Source organism: Uloborus diversus, chromosome 2 (genome assembly GCF_026930045.1).
Source record: "Uloborus diversus isolate 005 chromosome 2, Udiv.v.3.1, whole genome shotgun sequence".
Classification (NCBI taxonomy): Eukaryota; Metazoa; Arthropoda; class Arachnida; order Araneae; family Uloboridae; genus Uloborus; species Uloborus diversus.
Window position 1 is genome coordinate 101,200,605 of NC_072732.1, and position 23,008 is coordinate 101,223,612.

Below are 23,008 nucleotides of genomic sequence, written 5' to 3' on the forward strand. Positions count from 1 at the left end.
ATAACATTTCATTCTTAAGTAAACCAATTTCCCTTAAAAATTCTAAAAAAAAACCTCTTTATTTTCAATTAGTTTAAATATAAAAAATCTATTTAGGACTCCGGTACGTCCAAACGTTGGACGACCTGACGAAAAAGAAAAAGAAGATTCATTCAAAAATTTCAATTGATGCATTTGGACAACATCACAAACCGAACTCATAATTAAAATAGAAAATTCAACTAAATTAACATTAAAAAACAACAAGAAAAAGAATACTCTAAAATAAAGTTTGAATTGAAACTTTATTTTAGAGTATTCAACTTAAAATCTCCCTAAGAGCGGAACATATGAGCACCTACCTCCTACCACACAGACACGTGCAAAAAGACAGACTTCGAGAAACTACTTTCCAGCGTTCAAGTTGCAAAACCAGGGTTGCCAAGTTATCGCCTTATTGGCGATTTTCGTATCGAGCGAAAAATTAAAATCTCGCCAAGAGGGGGGCATATCAGAGGAGAGCCCAATCCCCCCCCCCCCCGTTAAAGAACTCAACTGCTAAGGAACCCATGGCATTTAAGTGCAAAAGATCTCACCCGGCTTTGGCTTGAATCTCCGTTACAGGTTTAAACGAAATTTTCCGATTTTTTCATTTTACACGGATAACAATCGGACATATTTTTACTTTTTATATGGAGTGAAAGACAGTGAAGTACAGAATCACACTTTTCAGTATTCATAATATAGTTTTTGTCTTCATCATAACACGTTGATGAAAACTTTAAGATTCAAGGGGTTCTTAAAGTTAAAATATAAAGGAACTGACGAGTTCAAGGTTACAAGAGTTTCAAATTCTACTGTAGTTCTTGAACATCTACTTTTCTAAATGAGCATGTCCTTCAAGGCGAATAAAACATGACAAACAAAGCATTATAATGTAAATATTCTACTTTAAATTTAAACGCTGTAATTTTGACGAGAACGCAACACTGCCAAATCAGAAATGAAAAGCTGAAAATTTTAAGAATATAGTCAGGCACGGCCTGAACTTAATTAAATGTGTTGGGAAGGCGTATGATCTCAATTTGTCGAATGGAACTTACATATTTTGCCGACTAATAAAATACTGGTGCATGCACACATTAAGTACGTACAATTAAGTACAATATCTATAATGAAATTTGGACATTCGAGAATTCAAAAATTGCAACATTACAATTATGTCCCCAAATTTGCCGAATCGAGAGATAAAAATTTTCCGATATGGCAATTTTGGGGAGGTTATAAAGACTTCCCATGACCTCCCATCGAGTGTTTTTGGATATAGTTTCTAAAATTATTTTTATGTTCACAAGTTTCAAAGGTACTAGTGCATTTTTCCTGAAGTAAAATTTTAATTTCCTGCCGACGCAAATATAAAACTTTTAAAACACAAGGGTTTCGTGTTTGTATTAAAGATGCTTAATTTTTATTAGTTTTTTTTTTTTTTGGAGTGCTTTATTGATGGTTTTTGTAATTATTATTATTATTTTAGTTTTGATCGATAAATAAGAAAGCTGGCTCTAGATTTCAGAGAATTTTGAGTCGTTCAGACATCAGAGTATTGTATTTTCAGAGTGACAAATTCTTCAACAAAAAATATCAGTAAACTTGATACTGTTTGCATGTCTCTCGGTCACGTTGTTATTTTATTTATTTACACTTTATTCATCGAATTATGTACAGGTTATAAAAGTTACTGACGCTATAACGTAAAGTTTATCAATAAAATGGTTAAATGCAAACTGTTAAAGAATTTAAAACAGAATATAAGAAAGAAAAAAAAAACAGAGGAAAGAAGTCAATCGCGATACGATAAAAATTTACTAGAAAACATAAGAATTTAAATTTTAGGTACTCACATCCTGTGTAACACAAAATATAATCGTAAACGAAGTCTAATGTTCTAATAACTTTAAATACGATCAAGGAAGGAATTGATTTCTTTTTAAATCAAATTTGAGTTTCAGAAAATGTTTAAAAGCTATCATACGTGCAGTAAAATATTCAGAATCACAACAATTACTCAGATTTTTGCTATAAAGCAATCGCTACAACTTAACAACTAAAAGAAATTCAAAGTCAACATCAACGAGTATTGGGATACGAATTACGATTTCAAAATAAACACTGTTATTTTACATACATTCTCGATGATAAAGAAAACTACATTTTGAGGAAAAGGGAATGAATAATATAACTAGCATTAACCTTTAACTTGGATTACAAATGAGCAGTCCTGCCTCAGCACAGCTGAAATATCATCAAAAATGGCTGCCGATACATTAAAGTCATTAGTTTATCTTCCCCTATGAAAGCGCATCGTTTTTGCGCACCGTTTTGCGCAACCTAAAACATTTTTACAGTTTTTCTCTGTTATTTAGCAGAGCAGTAATAAACTGTAAGAAAAAACAGTATATTTACTATAAAAACAACAATTATTTTTTGCAGTGTAGTTATTGAGAATTTCATTTATTATGTAACAATATGGCGTTTTGTAAGAACACCCCCTCCTTCCATTTAGATAATCTAGAGTAACAAATAGCAATAGAATACACATGAAATCAAATTTGATAGACCATATAAATGTTTCAAAGAATGTGTTTGGTAAAACCCCCTCCGAAAACAAAAGTCTGGATACGGCCCTGAACAGATAGGATGAGAAAATGATGAGTAATGGACAAAACTCCCTTTTTCTCTTGAAAATGTTTAAAAGTTCGTTTCTTTTAGGACTAACTTTATTTAATTTAAATGAACATGAAACACCGACGGACCTCGTGGCGTACGTTCATAACCTTCCAGCACTGCCTTGTAAATACCAACTGACTCATAAACTTCACTCTGATAACACTAGATGGTTGCACCGTATTTATGGATCACAGCAATATCATTTTTACCCACCTAAAATTCTTATTATTTATATCCAAACTTATGACTGTCTATTCAGTAAATTAACGCCCATTAGCCAGGGCTAAAGCAGAAATACGTGAAATACATCGCCAGCTCAGTCATTTCCAGCCGAGGACTGCAGTTTCGTGCTTATTAGCACTCATCAGCCCGGCATAGGAAAGTGATTGAGCTGGAGATGGAAAACCTCTAAGGAAGCCAAGAGTGCGAAACAAACTGACCGAACCATTGCTTCGGTCACTCGTCTGGTCTGCTATATTAGCTACCAGTTTGTTTCGCACTCTTGGCTTCCTTAAGAGGTTTTCCATTTCCAGCTCAGTCACTGTCCTATGCCGGGCTGATGAGTGCTAATAAGCACGAAGCTACAGTCCTCGGCTGGAAATGACTGAGCTGGTGGTGTATTTTATGACTGTTTGTTACTGGACCCTTGTCTGTTACTGGTGCCGTCCCCTTAATTATGTAATTCCTTTATAGTTTTCCAATTTGATGTACAAAATAAATGCACTAAACTTCAATCTATGCATAAACTTTTTCCATGTGACAATTTAGATGGATTTTTGTACTACAGATAACAGATACATAAAATTTTTATACAAAAATCCATAAGAATATTTCAGAAAGATTGAGCAATATTATGAACGATTCTAAAATTAATATATTGATTATTTCGAAACGCCCTACAAAATATACGAAAATGCAGAATAAGAATGTATAGTTATTCTTAGGCTGCAATAAAAACAAGTTCAATTTAAGTCTTATGGAACATTTTCTGTAATATTTTGTATAAGAATTAATTTGTCTGAAAGGTGTAGCACAGAAAGTTAAGTTGATCAAAGGAGCAACGAAGTACGTTTTATTCTTATGGGCACGTTAAAAAGTAACGAAAGGGCGAGGTCAGAACTTTAAGTGCATTAAAATGTTTTTACTTCCCGAAAACGATTTCATTGGAACTCCATAATTGGGGCATTTCCTGCGAGATATCGATTTTTGGCCGCTCAGAAATTGACAATCAATAACTACCTTTTTCCTACAGGAAACTATTTATTGAGTTTCGTGTTTTGCTGAAAGATTCTGCAGCAAACTCATTTACCCCCCTTTTTTTTTATAAATTAAACTAACCCGTTCATTTTTTTAAACTGAAGGGAAAAAAACTTATTAATTATTGTGCTCTTTAAGTGGAAAGGGATGTACATGCATCCAAAAAAAAAAAAAAAACCAAAGATTTTGCACTGAAGAAAAGTTTTCATGTAACTAAAACAGGAAATTGTATTCCCATTGCACAATTTCTGCATCTTAATGTAGTTTTTCTTTTCAGTTTAAATAGTTCCCCAGATGAAATTTAAGTGCAGCAAAACTAAAAAACAATACATGAACGAAAAAAGAATTCAACGCTAACAACAGAAAATCCTTGTTTTGAATATAATGTACCTTGAGTATATGCAGGGCTGACTATGATATCTAAAGACACTGGGCACAAGCTTTTTCGTGCCCTCCCCCCCTCCCTCATTTAAAATTTAAAAAATACTTTCTTTTTTTTTCATTTAATATATAAAAATATTTTACTCCTTGCAATAGTGCATGTTCAAAGTATACTCCTTTTTTTTAAAAAAAATCAAGATACAGATTTGGTGCCCCCCAAATTTTGGTGCCCTGGGAAAAAGCCCCATATGCCCATGCTTTAATCTGGCCCTGTTATCCATATGGCATATCCTGCATAAACACTACCTTAATATGCTTATTTTTGATATGAAACTTTTTTCTTTCATGTTGTCTAAATTTAAAAACGTAATTCAGTAGTTTTCTACTTAAAAAATATCACTAAAACACACACACACACAAGATTGAAAAGAAAATGTAACCTTAATTAAGCTTCAGGTCCCTTATTTCAATGAAGCGATATCTTCATTAAAAGTCATGTCGTTAACACCATTGGTGCAATTGTATGAAATATGGTTTTCTTTTGCTTTTTTGAAAAAATATGCTGCCTGTTGGTTGAACTGACGCTTATCTTGATGAAGATAAAAAAAATTTCATCTTTGAAAAATTTTCATCGCCCTCTTAAAGCATCTGAAAACTTAAGTCTTTAAGACATCTCAAATTCTCCTGTTGATTCATCAGCTGTCTGCTGTGCAAAGAAAGTTCTCGCAATATAAATCTTTGTTTCAAGATAATTAAAGAAGTTTTATTTTCGAACAATTAAATAAAAAACAGTAAATTGTAATTGAATAAGTTTTAGCATTGATTATTTTTATTTTAATTTTTGTCTATCTATTCTGATCTTTAGTGTATTGCAAGATACAAAATTTTTTTTAAATAAGATCTCTAAATTTTTTATTAAGTGTTTTATTTAAGTATTTTCTGTATGTAAATAAGATGTACCGATTTGGGCCCTGCTAGTACTCATTACTCGATTTGATACTTTTTTAGTTAGTAATTAATTGTCACCCCATCCTTTTAAGACTGGTTTCCGATCTCTGGGGCGCCCCGCCCTAGAGAAGCATATAATAATTTCAAGGGGGCCACGCAGCCGTTACCAACCTACAGTTTTTGAAATTTTAGTTAAAAATAATAATAAAAACTGTGTCAGAAAATATGAATAAACAATGCGTCATTGCTACGGCACCCGGGTTCGGGTTTGAGCGTCCGTGCAAAGAACAATGATATCTTTTCAATGACACCACAGTGAAAGAAAATTTACTCTCAGAAACAACTCCGCCTGTAGTATTAACATTAAATTAATATTCCATTTATGTGGTATGTTATCTTTCTATTTATCTATAATATTGCATGAATTGTTCAATGTAGTAAAAATATCAAAACTCATACTCATTATTGTCCATTTTTCACGAGAAGGCACTTCGCCCCGTCTTCTCCAACGCAGAGCTCCACTTTAAGCGGGGGTGATCGGAATGCAAGCCACGCGTTTCTAACGGAGACAACCAGACAGCCTTAACTTGGGCGTGGATTTTAATGTGCAAAAAAGTCTTAGTGTCCTTTACATCACTTGCTCCACTTGTCTGTTATCATTTTAGTCATTCTTGCAGTTAAAAACTGCTTCTTTTACAACAAAATGCTATAATCCGAATATACCTTCAGCCAAAAAGAGCGAAATAGAATCATCGGATACCACGTGACGAAGGCGGAGTCAAGTGCCTTCTCGTGGAAAACGGATAATACACAGCCCTTAGGGGCCATTTATTAATTACGTAAGAGTCCCGAGGAGGAGGGGGGTTGGAAAAATCTCTACATACTTTTACTTTGGGCGTGGGGGGGGGGGTTAAACCCAGTCTTACGTAATGTTTTCCAAGTCGCTATTTTACATTAGAAATCGCGCGGTCAAGTGGTTTGGCAGGGATTATATTTTATTTGCATCTGGCAGGTAAAAAACGTAGTTAGGATGAGCTGTTTTTAACTTGATTTTCAAAGAATGAATAGTGCAAAATATATTGAAAGAATTGCACTATATACGGCATGTTTTATTTTTAATTAGTATCGCATCATTTACAAACAAAATGCTGAAAAAAACATTCAATCAAGATTTTAACTTTTTAGTAAATATTTCTTTACACAAAAAGGTTTAATTTAATAATTAGTGAATTTAATTTTGATTCCAGTGATGTAATATTCGTTATTTTATTATTTTGCCAAACGAAATGGAATCTTACGTAAGAATGGGGGGGGGGGGACTTGAAGAAATCTTACGTACCCTCCCTTATGTTCCCTTCCCCCTTTAAGAAAATTCCTCGGGAGAATCCCCAAACATTTTTTCTACACATACAACATAAAAATGACTTCTTGAAAGAGATTTCGGTAGGGAAGGTGGCCGATAGAGTCAAGAGGAGGCTCTCCTCTTCCCTCTATCTTTCCCAAACCTAAACCTTAAGTTACATCTTTAAAACCTCAATTTGGGAAAAAAAATCGGAATAAAGACCTGACATTACTTTCGTGACGCTAGGAGATCCCCCTAACGTTGATGAAGAAGGCATACCGTTGAGTTTTTTTCGAACTTTAGGGTCAAAAAACTTTCAGAGACAGCCTGTGAACTTTTTCCATTTCCCAAACGGAACGCCAGCTTTTGAAGACTTAGTTGTTGAAATATTTTCATAAAAAGCCTCAAAACTTCCCATTTCTACACTTAACCGTACATCGACTAAAATTGCATCTTTCAGACTTCACTGACAAAACTTTTCCAGAGAGTGCATCCGAACCTCTTCATTTCAGCAACGTCACCAGTTACAGCCTAAATTGGAGTGTTCAATGTCGAAAGACTTCCAGAGGAGAGCGACCTAGTAAAGTAAATTCACCAGAAGTTGCGTAAAACTCCTTCGTTGCGTAAAAAATTGGAGTCATTAAGACTCCAATTTTGAAAATTTTTCAAAGTAAATCACCAAAGAATTCCTCTTCTAACGTCCCCAAGGTAGTCTATAATCGTGTTTTCCCGAGTTCCACAGCAAAAAAACTTGGCAGAGAGAGCCTCTGGACCTTCCACGTCACCTTAACGTTATCATATATAGCACAAAAATGCGTTTTTAACCTTTTATTCGGGCAAATTTCTGGAAAGAGCATTCGATCCCCTACTATCGCCAGTGAAAGCTTGAAATTGACTATAGTAAGGTAAAATACTCGGGAAGGAACCTCAACCAAAACGTTCCGAAAATTGTATTTTTGACGTCAGTTTTTCAAATTTCTACGAGAGGGTTCTGACCCCCTTCACGCATCCACTTCTTTTTGCTACCTTTCTCCAGCAATAGGGCAGTTCTCAAAAAGTGGGAGCGAACACAGACCTCAACTTTGAAGCTTCAACACCAAATAACTTTCATTTTAATTGACTCAAAAATTTTTGAGTGAAATAATAATACTGTATAGAGACAAGAATTGACATAAACTATGGAAAATATGCTCTTTAACTACCATTAACAAAATATTTTCTTTGCTAAAAGACACAATCTTGGACTTTCTAAACGTTAACTGAGCAAATGCACTATATAAAAAAAAAAAAAAAAAATTAATTTCCAAACGTTTCAAAAAAAAAAAAAAAATTTAGGGAGTGAATCTCAAACTGAATATTATTTCTACAAATTAAAAAATTAATCACAGATTATTTATTGTGTAAAAAATTTTAGAAAAAAAAGAAGTTGGAAGTTTCATGTATGTCCAAAAGTTACGACAAGTCCAAAAGTTACGACAAGGTTAAAGTCCAAAATCTTGACAATGCTATTATTTCAGTACTACATATATGATTTATATGTTTTAAAGGTATTTTTCGATCCTCAAAATCAATTGTTAATCATTTTAAAGTGTTTTCATATGTATTTATGCAGTATCTTTGAAGTAAAATCATTTTTCTTAAACATATACATACAAATACATACAGTGGCTCCCAAAAGTGTTCGTACACTTTGAAATTTTTTAGTAAAACCAAAATAACTCAAAACTGAATTCGAATATAAAGTCCAATATTTTTTCACATCATTCCTATGTCATTCTAAATACAACCCATTGGTTTTTTCAAAATATTAAGGGATCTTCTTTTTGAAATGGGTCAGAAAACGAAGAGACAGAGAAATAACGCGCCACAAAAGTCATCGTACACTCAAATATTATCGAATAAATTCATGATTAAAATTATCATATGCCGTTTCATTAGTATTTTTGCATTGTCTTGACCCTTTTAAGTTATTTGGCTTTAATTTTTTGTTTATTTATTCCATAATATATTGATTATTACTGTAAAATGGCTGGTATTCGTAAAAAAACGCAAACGCCAACAAAATTTGAATTTTTTTCCCACAGTAGTGGTAAATTGGTTTGAAATGTCTCTAAATTAGTTAATTTATTTGTTTGTATAGTAAAGTGCTTGATAAAATGCTTTAAAAAAAGAAATCGGATCGAAAACAAGGTAAGAAAAGGTCAACCAGCAAAGTTGACAAAACGTGATTGTAGATTTAAAGTTAAAAAATTTATGAAAAATACACATTTCAGTACTGTAAAAGCTTCTGCAGGGTTAAATGAAACATTTTCCATTTAATTTTCACCTAAAATTGTTCGCGAAGTTCTTTGATTGGCTGGATTAAATAGGACCTCTTCCAGCAGAAATTTTCTTGGTCGTGCGAAAAACAGAAAGCTTACGCTTTTCGTTCCAAAATCAATGATAAATAAGCTAAAAACAGTTTAGAATCATGTCTTACTTACAGATAAAAAGTAATTCAACATTTTTGGTTAAATTGTTGTATAACTGCAAGTAGAAGAAAAAATTAGGAACTTAATCTTAAAAACTTAGTTGGATCAGTTAATCGGGACGGTGAAGGTGTTTTAGTGTGAGGGTGTATATCAGCATCAGGACTTGGTAGTTTGTAATTTTTTGATGGAATAATGAATCATGCTGTTCCTTTAAATATTTTAAAAACCACTTTTGAACTCTTAGCCAAAAATTTGGTTATTGGAAACAAATTTGTTTTTATCAAGATAAAGATAAGAAGCACACGGTTTTCAACGTTTGCGTCTAGTGCCTCAAAAATTGTCCTAAAGTTTAGAAAATACCACCTCAATCTCCAGATTGTAACGTAATGTAACGTATTTAGAGATATCTGGAGGCTAGATTACGAAAATAGGGCTTTAAAACGAAAATAGAGCTAGAAATAGTAATACTCGAAGTGTGGTAGAACACTTACTCAGAAATTACGCTAAAAAAAGAAAGAAAAAGTATGAAATCTATTCCCAGACGTTTAAAAGGTGTTATAAATACTGTATGATATTCTACTAATTAATAACTTAATCAAAAGTTAGATTATTCATTAATATATAGACATTTTATAAAGCGTACAAAGACTTTTGTGAGATAAAATTTCCGGCACTTTTCGGTTTCTAATTTTTAAAAAATTAAATTTTAATATTTTTTGAAAACTTTTCATGCAGTTTTGTTAAAAATTGATCATAGATCTTATAATTAATCACCTATTCCGAAATATTAATTCTAACCAATGATTTGGGGCCTATTTCGTTGAAAGTCGTAGGTGTACGAAGACTTTTGGGAGCCACTGTACGTGAGATGTCCAAATTGCGTTACGGTCTAGACGCCGATAATTCTGTCCATTTATTCAATATTATAATATGATCTTCTGTCTTGTAACCTTAATGAAAAGGGCTATTATAATGTTAATTTCTTTAATCCATTGATATTTTACACAATTAATACGTTATGCATTGAACATTACATAAATAATAGTAGAAACTCAAGTTATGATCGTAACGAATAGTAAACAAAGGCGGCAAAAATTGCCAAGCAAACCCGATTGGCGACAACTCACAGCGTGCATTAATAAAAGGGTTACCTGAGAGGAATTCAGGTTTTCGCCAACAAAGTTGGTTTTGGCGACTTTATCAACTGCGCTGGCAAAATGGATGTTTTTTTTTTTTTTTTTTCGGATTCTACAAAACCATAACAAAATTTTATTATTTAAAAACCAATATATAAGGTCATTCATGTACTTCATAAATCCTCTATTTTTCATTGCAGAATTTAAAAATAGATAAAATTTTCATTGGAAAAGTTCAAAACTGAAACTTTCATTATGATGATGTCCAAAATCTGTTACCTACAGATCGATCATTAAATTTGCTATTTATTAATTTTTATAAATACCTGCTGTCTTTTTATGTTTGTATATGATGTTCTACGTGTACATGCTATGCAATAAAAGCAAAGTTGATTTCAAATTCCAAAATTTTAAAAATGGCTCAAAAGTAACGTTTTTGTTCCCACCTTTTGAGAACTACCCTATAGTGTTTATACCCTATTTTTATCTTCACTTTTTCGATAGGGAGTCATACTATGTTTGCACACTTCTTTCTGTTATGTGAAAGTATTTTTATCTACCAATGTAAAAATCTACTCAGCTGTATATGAGGTGTTTTGCCTGAACATGGTTTTAGCTACTCCAGACTCATGAGTATAAAGCTAGAGCGCGGCTGCAATCCCTGGATGTTGTAATTGATCTTTCCGGTGTTTGCGTGCAATTCCGTCTTAGCTCTGGCCATGGCTTTATATTCAACTTCTGTGCATATAGTGTTTTCAGGCCTTTAAAATGTTAGCAAAATTATTTATATTCTTCAGTATACTATATAAGTTTATTTCAAGTAAAAAAACGAATTTAAGGTTCTACGTTTTTCGGGAGAGGGACCCTTTGTAGAGAAAATTTCATATTGTTTAAACAGAAGTGTCTGTCCCTTTAAGAACGATGCCTCCCTCCAGGGCCCGATTAAGGTATCGGAGGCCCTAGGCCAAACAGTTTTTCGGAGGCCCCCCAAAAAATGCTTTGGTGCTAAAAGCTATTTAATTTAAAATGTGGTATTGTTTTTCTAACATATTAAATAAATCGAAACTTTAGGATAGCATTTATGAAACTGGATTACTATTACGAAAAGTGAAGGGAGGGGGGGGGGGGGTCAGAACGGTTTGTTTGTTAAAAGAAGGGGGGGGGGCGCAGACATTAGAAGTTTGGAAATTATTATGGTTTTTATATCTGTTACTCTCTAATTAAAAAAAAAAGATTTTGTGAAAAGGGGTGCTGCAATTTTTTTTGAGCGGAAAAATTACAGAAAAGAAAATAATGTATATGCTACCGTAAAAGACCGAAATTGGAGAATGTCGGCTTTCACCGATGATTCATCGGAAATACTCGGTTTTTCCTATGTGAATGTTGATATTCATTCGCAAATGTCGACATTTGCCAGGCTTCGAACATTCACAGTCACATAAAAGTAACATAAAACAACAGAATGCGAGTGCTTCTAGAATTTTTCTTTCTTTTTATTTTTGCTTCCTTTGCTAACGCTTTGTTTTTCGCCGAATCGATGCCTCATCAATGAACTCTTTCTTGCAAATCAGAAGTCATCCAAGATTTTCGTTTAGCTTTATACTGCCTTTCAATGTTATTTATAAAACAAAGTAACAAGTCACGATTTACTTTTTATGACTATGACAGAGCAAAATTCTCATTGATAAAATTGCAAGGAAACTCATTCAAATTAATTTAAAATGTGAATTTAAATTTAATATGAATACTTTGACCGTGCTAAATCACAAGCGTAAATTCCCACAAAGTTCTGTTTTTATGTTCAAATAACGGCACATCAATTCATTCAAAGCATCAAAAAAAAAAAAAAAAAAAAAAAAAAAATATTATTTTTGATTTATTATAGTAGTAAGACGAAAAGCAGGGCCGATCCTAGGGTGTCGGCCGCCCGTGTGCAAAGACTTAATGTGCCGCCCCTCAAGAGTAATTTGAATATTTTGACTAATCTTTAACGTCCATATAAATATTTCTTCAAATTTCAATACGAAGTTCTAATTTAAAAAAAAAAGAAAGCAGAAGAATGATGAACTTATAAGAAGAAAGAAAAGTTTTATAATAAGAAACTCCTTAGGTACAATTTATATCTTTTAAGAGAGTAATAGATGCCAAAATTTACTCGACGCAAAAACGCATTTTATAATCTGGTTTCGGTGACATCAGAGGAAGGATGGAGGAGGGGGGATTGCTCCGAGAAAATTATCGAAATTGGCGTATGAAAAATAGTTTTAGTTCATCTTTGGTTGTGTTCAGTTGCAAGGACAAAAGAGTCGGGTATATTCAAGGTGCATGGAGAAATTTTCGGAATTCGACGTCAAATATCGTAATTTTAGCAACTTTTTCGAGACTTTAGGTGAAAGTAATGTTGCAGTTATTTCCTAAAATTCTTTCAAAATTTAAATCAATTTGAAGCTATTTTTTAAGACCGTAGCTTAGGAAGGATCGGCGCTCTTCCCGAAAATTTTCCGAAACTGAAGTTTTAAACACGCAATTTTGGGTTACCTTTGTTGACGTTGTCAGAGGGAAGTAGATTCAATCGTATTCCATCGAAAGTTTTCGAAATTGAAGTTTAAAACGCAAATTTAGGATGTCTTTGCTTACGGTAGGGGATCTGGCGGCCTTTCTCCGGGTGTTTCTCGGCACTATTGTTTCATCAAAAACTCATTGTAGGCTATATTTGAAAACGATAGGGGTAACGTGAAAATGTTCTGAACCGAAATATTTTTCGGAACTAAAATCCATTATGGGCTATTTTTGGGAAGGAAGGGTTTTGGGGCTCCCAAACGGATATTTCTAAAAGCGCAATTATATATTATCTTTGGTGACGTTAACGAAACTGGGAAGCTTCGGTGGATCTTTCGAATATTTTTCGATATTAATATCTAAAAAATACAACTATTGACCTTTTGTCCAACTCACCCCGACCATTGGTGGGTATGCCCTAACGCTGTGAAAGTTAAATAAGCCAGGCAGTTCTAATCCGGAATTTCGTAGAAATTGAAATCCCAAATCATATTTTAGGCATTGTTTGAGAACAATGAGACTAAGAGCGGGCGGGGGTTCAGTGTGCCCTCACGAACTGTTTTTTGAAACTGAAGTCAATTTCAGGCTAGTTTAGGCAGGAAGGGTTTTGTGGCTCCACGGAACCGTCTAAAAACGAAATTTTGAAGTGTATAGTGATAGGGTTGGAGAAAAGGGGGATCCGGGGTCCTTCTCCAAAAGTTCTTGAAACTGATGGTTGAAAAATGCAATTTTAGTTTGTTTTTCAGTACGTTAAGTGAGAGGGGTGGGATTAGAGGCCTCTCTAAAGACGCTAATTGAGACTGTCTTTGGTAGTAATGTTTGGGAATGGATTTCGGGGCCCTCCATCGCAAAAATTTCGAAAAAGAAATCCGAAAAATGTCATTAAGCAATTTTTGATGACATTAGGAAAAGCTGTCCTCTGAAAACACATTTTGGACATTAGAGCCAACATTGGGTCCTTAAGATCGGTGGTTCAACCAGCGAAAGTTTCCGAAATTTAAGTCTTAGAAACGCAGTTTTAAGCATTCTTTAGTCTCGTCAAGGAGGTCATGGCATTCTTTTGGATCTCCGTTTTGGAGTTACATTTAAATTTGCTTCCCGGTGCAAGAGCCCTGTCCTCCTACCTGATCAGAAACCGGGCAGTTCATTCGGGATCTTAATTAGAAAAAAATACCGTAAAGGGGGAAAATTACAAAATTTTTGTTCGTCATTCAAATATGTTTGACTCCCAGGGGAGTCGCAATTTTCCACTTTCTCTCCACGCATCCACGATTGTTGAACACAGAATTTGTTGTTTGAAATGCTTGCGAGAGTATCTAATCAGTATAGCTTCTTTTTTTTTATAAATAAAATATGTCTTCATTGTTTAGGTCTATAAAAGTTTGAGGGGGGGAGTGGCCGCCCTCGGTGCTCCTTTTAGAAGGCACCCTTTCATGCTTCAGGAGGGGGCCATTTCCCTCATTTCTTCTCCCCTGTATCCATGCCTGATTAACGGTTCTGTCACAAATTTGGCAACCAAATGAAGCATGTGTGTAAAGACTAGATATTAATGGACAATAAACCAGCAAAATGTTCCCCAACATTCTATTTTTCTTAAACAATGCTATGCTGTCAGGAAATCGAAACTTACGTACTTTAATAATTGAACATATAAAATTCAGCATATTGATTCGATTTATTATAAGTTATCTTGTGAGAAATTCTTGAGAAATTTTGCTTGATTATTAGAACTATATGATGCGGCCCGCGGCCGCCCCTTGCTTTGGCCGCCCTTGTGCGGTGCACACCCTGCACACCTGCTAGGATCGGCCCTGACGAAAAGAAACAACTTTTTTAAACAGTAATTTTCCTCGGGAGGCTAAAATTCTGCTCGTGCTACTTATTTCCCACTTTCAGTATGCCCACATTTAGATTGAAAAGTGCTCTCCTTTAGCCGCATGGAAACGCATGCGTCTAGTAGAAGAAACACGCATGAAGAAACGCATGTTGATATGAAACTCCTCTTTTTTTTTTTTTTTACATTCTTTAATAGAGTTGCTGTATCAAACGAAAAAAAAATGATGGCTATAAAGTGCAGTTGCACAGTTATTATTACAAACGAACAAAAAAGTAAATGGCAGATTTTCTTTCTTCGTACATAGCAGCAATAAACAAATACAAAAGAAATGGAACGCAACAACAGTCTCCATCTGACGTAACCTAGCAACACACATGCACGACAATGTCATTAGCACGTTCCTCTTCGAGATGGTCACGTGACATTTGTTGGAGCGTTCACGCAGAGTCACGCTCTCTCTCTCGAATGGTTGCAAGGAGCGGAGATTATTCTTGCATTCGAAAGTGAAATCTGAAATCACAGCTAACATTCTGAGACGAAAGACATTTCGGATTTATTGATATTTGAAATGGAACATTCTAGTTAAAGCAGCAGGAAAGAAGCCTTTTATTAAGCCTTAAATGTCGCATGTTTCAATTTAGCAACGTAGCCGTAATCCATTTTAGGAAACTGTTTTACACCTTTTTTTAGAAAGTGTACCGGTAAAAATTTCTGAAAACATTTAAAGGATTTTTGAGCAATCACGATTGCTTATTGTTCTCATTTGTCAGTCCTTGACGTTGGGATTATTTTTCAGCTTGAACCAGCAGCACCACCGCCCACCGGCGCGGCGGCGGCACGGCTGCTCTGTTCCTGAGCACTGTCCCCCGGAATCCACTTCTGCTGGGTGATGGCGTCCATATCCTTCACACGCATGCTCATACACACTCGCCAACGCGTGAGCGCCTTTACACACATACACAGGTCTACGTGCACACACTTAAGCCTGCACACACACAACTATACACACATAACCACCCAGGAGGAGGGACATGCTTGGGGGGGGGAGCCATTTCTAGAAACAATAACTCTAATGAGTAGGATCTTGTCGCAACTCGTGATTGCGAAAAACATAATTTGAATTCAAAGTTTCAGAATTCAAATTAGATTTTTTCTTTTTTTTTTCTTTCTTTTTCTTTGAATAAAAACAACATAATTTGGTGTTGAAGAACTGCTACATAAGTTGACTGTTCCATTTTAAAAATTATTTGTGAACTATACGGGCCATTATCATAAAAACAGACATTTTGAGTTTTTAAGTTCAGAAGAATTAAATTTGGTGGAATCAGATGAAACTTTATATTAATGTTCGGGCATATGAAAAAAATATTAGTCCTGAAAAACAAAAATATTTTTTGATTAGCATCATACCCTCCCTCAAGCGTCGTTTCCTCACCAGTGAGGGATGACGAATTCATTAAAACTGGATTCTAGTATAGTTTTGCCACTATAGTTATGCCTAACTAATATTTGAGTTTATTCGCTTACAAATATTCTAAAACGAGGAAATAATTCAGTTTTCATGCATTATTTAACTTCATTTTTCTATAGAAGCAGATGTGACGGATGCAAAATACTTTATATGGTTTTATGCTTTCATACAGATTCCAAGTAAAAATTTCTGACAGATTAAAGACATAAATATGCTGCAATACTTTTTTGGGTTTCCAACTGTAAATTACGACACTTTGCTTAAAAAAATAAATTAATCAAAAAAATAAAATAATTAATTTGAATTTTGACATCTGGAATTCAAATTATGTTTTTCGCAATCACAAGTATGTGTATGTAGGCGTGTGTGTTTGTGTGCAGGCATTAGTGTATGTGTGTGCCGGCATGAGGGTTGTGGGTATGTGTGTGTGTGCGTGTGTAGACGTGGGATGCACAGTGTGTGTATGTATGTGTGTATATATGCGTGTGTGTGTAGGTGTGTGTATGTATGCATGTGTGTGTGTAGGATATGGACGCAACCTGGATACTTTGCTCGCTAGAGGAGCAGCATCGGGAGGGGACGGTGGTGCTGCAGAGGAAGGCGGGGGGGGGGATAAAATGATAGGAATTCAAAACAGACAAATGAGAAAAATAAACAATGTGATTGCTCAAAAAACGCTTGACACTTTTTGCTAAAAAAAAAAATTGTTGCGATTCTGGGAAGGAAAGTGTCTGTTGCGGAGGAATGACACTAACCGCTGGAGACAAACTTAAAAATAATAATGTAAACTAATTTTAATGAAAAATTTAATTTTAAATGTTTTTTATACTTAAATTTTTCAATATTTTGAAATGAAAACCACAAAAAAAATAAACTTATTATTTGTTTGCTAAGATTTTTTTTTTTTGCTTATTTTTTACTAACAGTGGGGACAAATGAGAAAATGATATGTAGGTACTTTAGACTTACATTAAAGTCAGTTTTTCAAAAATCTAGGAATTTTACTTTTAATTATTTTGTTAAACTCTATCCTGTAAAGTATTTAAAATCCTAAAAATATGTATGAGTGAAAAAACATCCGTAAATTATAATAAGGAGGTGAAAAATGACCGTTTCTGTGAGAATGACTCATAACGTTTAAATGTAACAAAACTTTGGAGAAAATAACCGAAAATAATCACATTCAGTTTTTTTAAATTAATTTTTTTTATTTTCATTTATCTATTTATTATTATTATTTTTATGCAGTCACCCTCAAATGTTATCATTCGTCAAATACAAAATTATGGGTTCTCGTATTCAAAGTTATTAAAGTACGTAAAAAATTATCAACATTGTAATTTTTAATAACAAAATTTTTTTAACGGGCAGTGGTAAAAATCTCTAAGGATTGGTCAAGTTAGTGTACGGTCTGTTACCGGCCCGCCTGGCCAGTTGTTGAAAGTCCGTGCTCTAAAATATTATGAGAAAAAAAATTGAAGCTCTGTTGTTGTAAATAACCAACAAAATACACACCAAAGATGCCATCAAATCAATTTTTAACTTGTCTGTATTAGTGCTGAAAGAAAATAGAAGTCAATTTTCCTCTCTACCATTTGCTGCATATGTATGTTTTGATTTTATAATTTATTCATTTTTGTTCCGTGAATAATAAAGAAATACCATTTGAACAGTTAAGTATTTTCTCACATTTATAAATGTTTTAGTCTATTGACTGTAAAGTATTTTCAGCCCATTGTTGTTAGAATGCTTTTCAACCATAAATCATATTTAAATTTAAAAATTTTCTTTTGCGTTTTCTTTGTGCAAACAAGAAATAAAAACTAAAAAACATTTTTGAAATTTGGAATTATTTTTAAAAAATATTTTTCAAAAAAAAAAAAAAAAATGACTTTAAGGTTTAAATTACTTTTGCGGACATAGGAGATATAAAACACTTTCTAAAATGGAGGCAACACAGTCTCGCGATCGATAAAGAACAGATGTGATCATGATCACAAAAAAGTGCCATTAAATTGAAAAGCCACTTGACTGCAGCTGTTGATTTTACGTCAAAATGTGGGGAAGGATAAAGAGATTCTAATACACGGCGTAGATTATAAAATCTTAACCATCGAAATTTTCAAATATAACTGTTAATGATATTTTCTCTACTATGATGGCTCTTGCACAGTATTTTTAACATCTCTACAATCTACATACAACTACAATTTACACTCGATGAAATTTTAAAATACGCATCAGAAATTTAGTCAAGCAAATTTTCAAGCTTTATATCTAAAATTAATATTATTAGATAAGAATTTAGCACAGTGGGCAATATATGAAAAAAAAAGCCAATTGAAGCAGTGAGAAGCAAAGGGATGTTAGTGACAAAATAAAAATTTAGAGACAACCATTACAAATGGTAGGTGGACCTCTGCTTTGTCTTGAGGCAAGAGATAGTACTAGTAGCTCTAGTAGGTGCTGCTGAACAGCATGATTTAGAAAATAAAAGATGAAAGCCTACCAAGGCAATGAACTTTAAACGCGATTTATTAAAAACTTTAGAGTCCATTTACATCCTTTTGCTTCTCACTGCCTCAATTGGAGTATTTTTAAATATTGCATTTAATTTTCTTTTTAATACAAAATGTCAAACATTCTCAGTAAAATTAACATAGTTGTTAAAAAAAGTGCTTCTGAGTTTTCCTAACATCTTCTACTACTTCCACTTCATCTGGAAAGCTTTTTTATTTTTTTTTATTTTATTTATTTATTTATTTATTTTTTAATTGGAATTGTTGTTTTCTGTTATGGGTCTTCACTGTTTTTTCGTAAAATTAAGAAAAGTACGCTTCTTTTCTTTTCCTAACATCATCTTCTAATACTTCCACTTCATCCCGAGTGTTTTTTATTTTTTATTTTTTTTAATAGAATTGATCTCTGTTATGGTCTTTACTGTTTTCGTAGATATCACTGCCCCACAACAAATTTAACTCCTCAAATAAATAAATAAATAAAATGTTTAGGAGTATTTTCACAAAATGAGAGAAATTGTAGTCATATCCCTGCAACGTTGTGTGTATTGATACATACCTCGAATAGTAAAACGCAGTTAGATACATTCTTAATGAGATTCACTTAAGCAATCTCTCAAATGAAACCACTGGAGACCTGAAATGAGAAGATCAACTGCGGTTCAATTTCATAACATTTCAATTCCTTGACTCTATTTTATCGAAAAATTAAATAAACGAAGAAATAAAAATTAATGAGTTATTTTAGATTCATGTAATAAGTTCGTTTCCGAAATTTTAAAGTATTTCTTTCTGAAAGTACATGCTTAAAAACATAGGATTTAACCATCTTTTAAATAATTTGACAACGTTTAATATTTTTTAACAATTATTTTAATCGATGCGCCGATTCAATTTCATTTTTTAAGCTTCTGCACATGACATCACAAGTCATGAGATGACATTCACTGATGCCATTCGCAGAGCGCAATATTAAAGTCGCACCTTTACTCACGTATACTGGCAAAGATATGGTTGATAGCAAGCGTACAGCGCAAAATTTAATTCGCTTCTTGATTATCATAACATGGAAACGCGGTAGACAGGTACGCCAAAGTACATCATTTATGACGTCATAAAGACCACGCCTTATTTTCAAAATCGGACATTTGAAAGAATTAATTGAAAACTAAGCGTTGAGAAAATGAAAGTTTTTTTTCCCTTGCTCCATGTTTTTTTTTTTTTTTTTTTTTTTTTTTGTTCTTATTCTATCAATTTCAGAGACTAAAGCAATACTTTTGACTGAAGAAAACAACCCCATTATTGTACTAACCGATCACTAAAATATAGAAAGGCAGAAAAACCACGAAGAAAAATTCCTTGTAAAGGCGAATAACTAGTTACAGCTGAAAACTTACGCACATATGCAGGGTGGAAAATTCAATCGATTTTAGTCGAAAGTAGAGGAGCAAAAAACGTAGAAGTAAATTAGGTTCTCCTCCCTCCTCCTTATATATTATTACACTCTAATGCTTTTCGTTACATTAATCACACTTCTTTAACTCAATCGAGTTTTCTACTGAATTATCAAGATTTATAGTTATACATGTTCTTCACCTTTTTATAGATGGTAATAATGATAATCTATTTTTAAAATAATATATTTTTTAAAAAAGGTATTCCATGTGTTTTGTATTATATGTATCACTTATGGCTATAGCTATTAGCTAAGAATGCTTGCCTTTTTTCTTCCTCTTTCTCATTTTTTTTTTAAATATGTCTTCTATACGATATTATTTTTGGCGTGAGTTCATAACTTTTCTCGCATGCAATGTTTTACACCAAATAGACTACAGCGTCTACAGCTATGGTTAACAGCTTCGGTCCTTCTATAAGCAATTGAGGAAAAGGAGAAGCAAATGTGCAAGGGAGAATGACCAGAAGGAAGATCAATATTAAAGTCCATCAATTATATCATGATCTTTTCAAAAAAAAAAAAAAAAAAAGAAAAGAAAAGTAAACGAAAATCATTTTTTTTTTTCGCGCATTATATATTTATCTCTTTTATTAGTAGAGTCGATTGATATGTTCAGTTTTCACGCAATTCTAGGAGAATCCAATCACTACAACGGATGTTAAAAGTTAGTTTTAGAAAAAATAAAATTATTTATCAAACATTTCATACCACAAATTGACTCATAGTAAATATCAATGCGTTAAATAAAGGTTAAAAAGGTAGAAAGTACCTTTAAAAATAAATAACTTTCCACAAGGGTGGCACAATCTTAAATTTGTGCTTTATTTTTCATTGTTCACGTTTCTATCGTTTACCCCACGTTTTCCCGCCAGGTGCAAAAGCGAGTGTTGTACCAGATGCTCCAACAAACCATCGTTCCTACACTATTGTTATCGAACAAACACCCTTAAAGGGAGTCGTAAATTTAGGAATGGAAAAGCTGCAAAAAACCTAATAATATAAGCATAAAGCAGGTTTTTCGAAAATTTGATTCACAAGAGGAGAGCGATAAAGGAAATTTTACTTTAGAAATTACACCATTAATGTGAACAAAACGGATCGGTTGAAATAACCATTATTTATTTATTTATTTTTCTGACTTTTGTTCTTTTGAGTCAAATAAAAAATGCATAGTTTTTTACACTTTTGTGCGAAAAACAGGTAGTGCCTCTTAGGACAAAGTAACAGTTCACTAAATACCATCTTTCTTTTCTGCAATCGTTATATGATTGAAAGCTGCCTGGTTGACAAAGATAAAAAGAATACCAGTTACATTGATCAATATTTAAAAAAATAAATAAATAACAAGAAAAAATAAAAAGAAAGAAAGGAAAAGAAAAGGGTAGCCATTCTCTCTTGTTAAGCGGTACAAAATTAACCTACGGGAGTAACTTATAATGACTGCAATGAAATTTCTATTTTTTCTGCATTTGGAAATAAAGAATTAGTTTTTTTAGATTTTTATTTGAAAAATAAAAATAACCGAGCTAAACCGTTGATAATATTGGCGAAATTTTAATTATATAAGTGCGCTGAAAAATTCGATATGGGTACATAGAGACAAGTCGAAAACCCAAGTCCTTAAAATGACCGATGCAGTACGATTTCTTAAAAAAAAATGCACGGTTTGGATTTCGGAACATTGTGCTGAAGTAGGGTTTGCGCTGTTGCGCGGGATTGCGCGATTCCAGCAACTTTTTCTTTAAAATTCCACTAATAAAAATCTCCATGCAAGCTGTTCTTGCCGTTCTTTTACTAATTAGTGGACATCTGTTAAAAAAATCTCGAAAATTCTCATCTCGGATTCTTCCATTTTTCGTATTTATGTTAAGAAGACAGATAGAAAATTTTTATTGACGTACGATTATTTTCAACCGCCATCTTATTATTAGCAATGAACAGAAGAATCTAGGATTTTAGCCTCAAAGAAACAGGAAGAAAAAGATTGACAATAGCTTTATTCTTTTGGTTTACTGAACGCTCCAACAACTTTGGAACTTTGAATGTATCGTCCGCCTCCTGCGAATAAAGTTTTAGTTACGCCAAACCAAGCAAATTTTACACCCATTTTGGTGCCGAAGTTGCACCAAAACCCTTTCGTCTGCCAAAATTGCCATTGTCAGATTTTTTTTTTTTTTTTTTGGAGGTATCGATACATTTTTTGTAGACCAATTGAGATAACTGCATTAGCGCACCATTTAGTAAATATAATTACGTATATATAAAAAAAAAGAATCCTGCCCATGCAACAGAGCACTAGCGCAGCCAGAAATACCTTCTGGGGGGGGGGGAGGTTGAAGAAAAAAATCTTCTGAGTTTTTTTTTAATTAAAAATACGTTCTAAAGGGGCTTTAAAAAAAAATCAAAACAGCCCTTTCATGTGCATAAACTACTGCATTAGAATTTACATTTATGTTAAAATTAAGGTCTCTGGGGGTTGTTTGCACCCCCACCCCCCTTCGCTGCGCCACTGCAACAGAGATGGAAACAAATTTTAATGCATTAATTTTTCTTCAAAAAATTTGTTGATATCCGTAAAATAATAAGATGCACCTTTATTGTAGCAAACAAATGAAACATTTCCTTTCGATGCTAAATGAATTTTGCGCCACATGATGTGCAAATATTTGGCTTTTGGTAAATATTTACCTAAAATGTTCAGTTTCACTCAATGAACTAAACTGAAAAAAAAAAAAAAAAAAAAAAAAACACTCTCACTTCAATTTTAAATATTCCCTCTTAAAATTTTGGCCAGAGCAAAATGAAAAATTTCACCTAACTTTTCCCCTTGTGTGGGATCCCTGATTGTTGTTTATGTCTAAACCTAAATAAATTATATTCTGGTTAATTTTCTATTGGCACGTTTTCTTACTTTTAAATAATTCT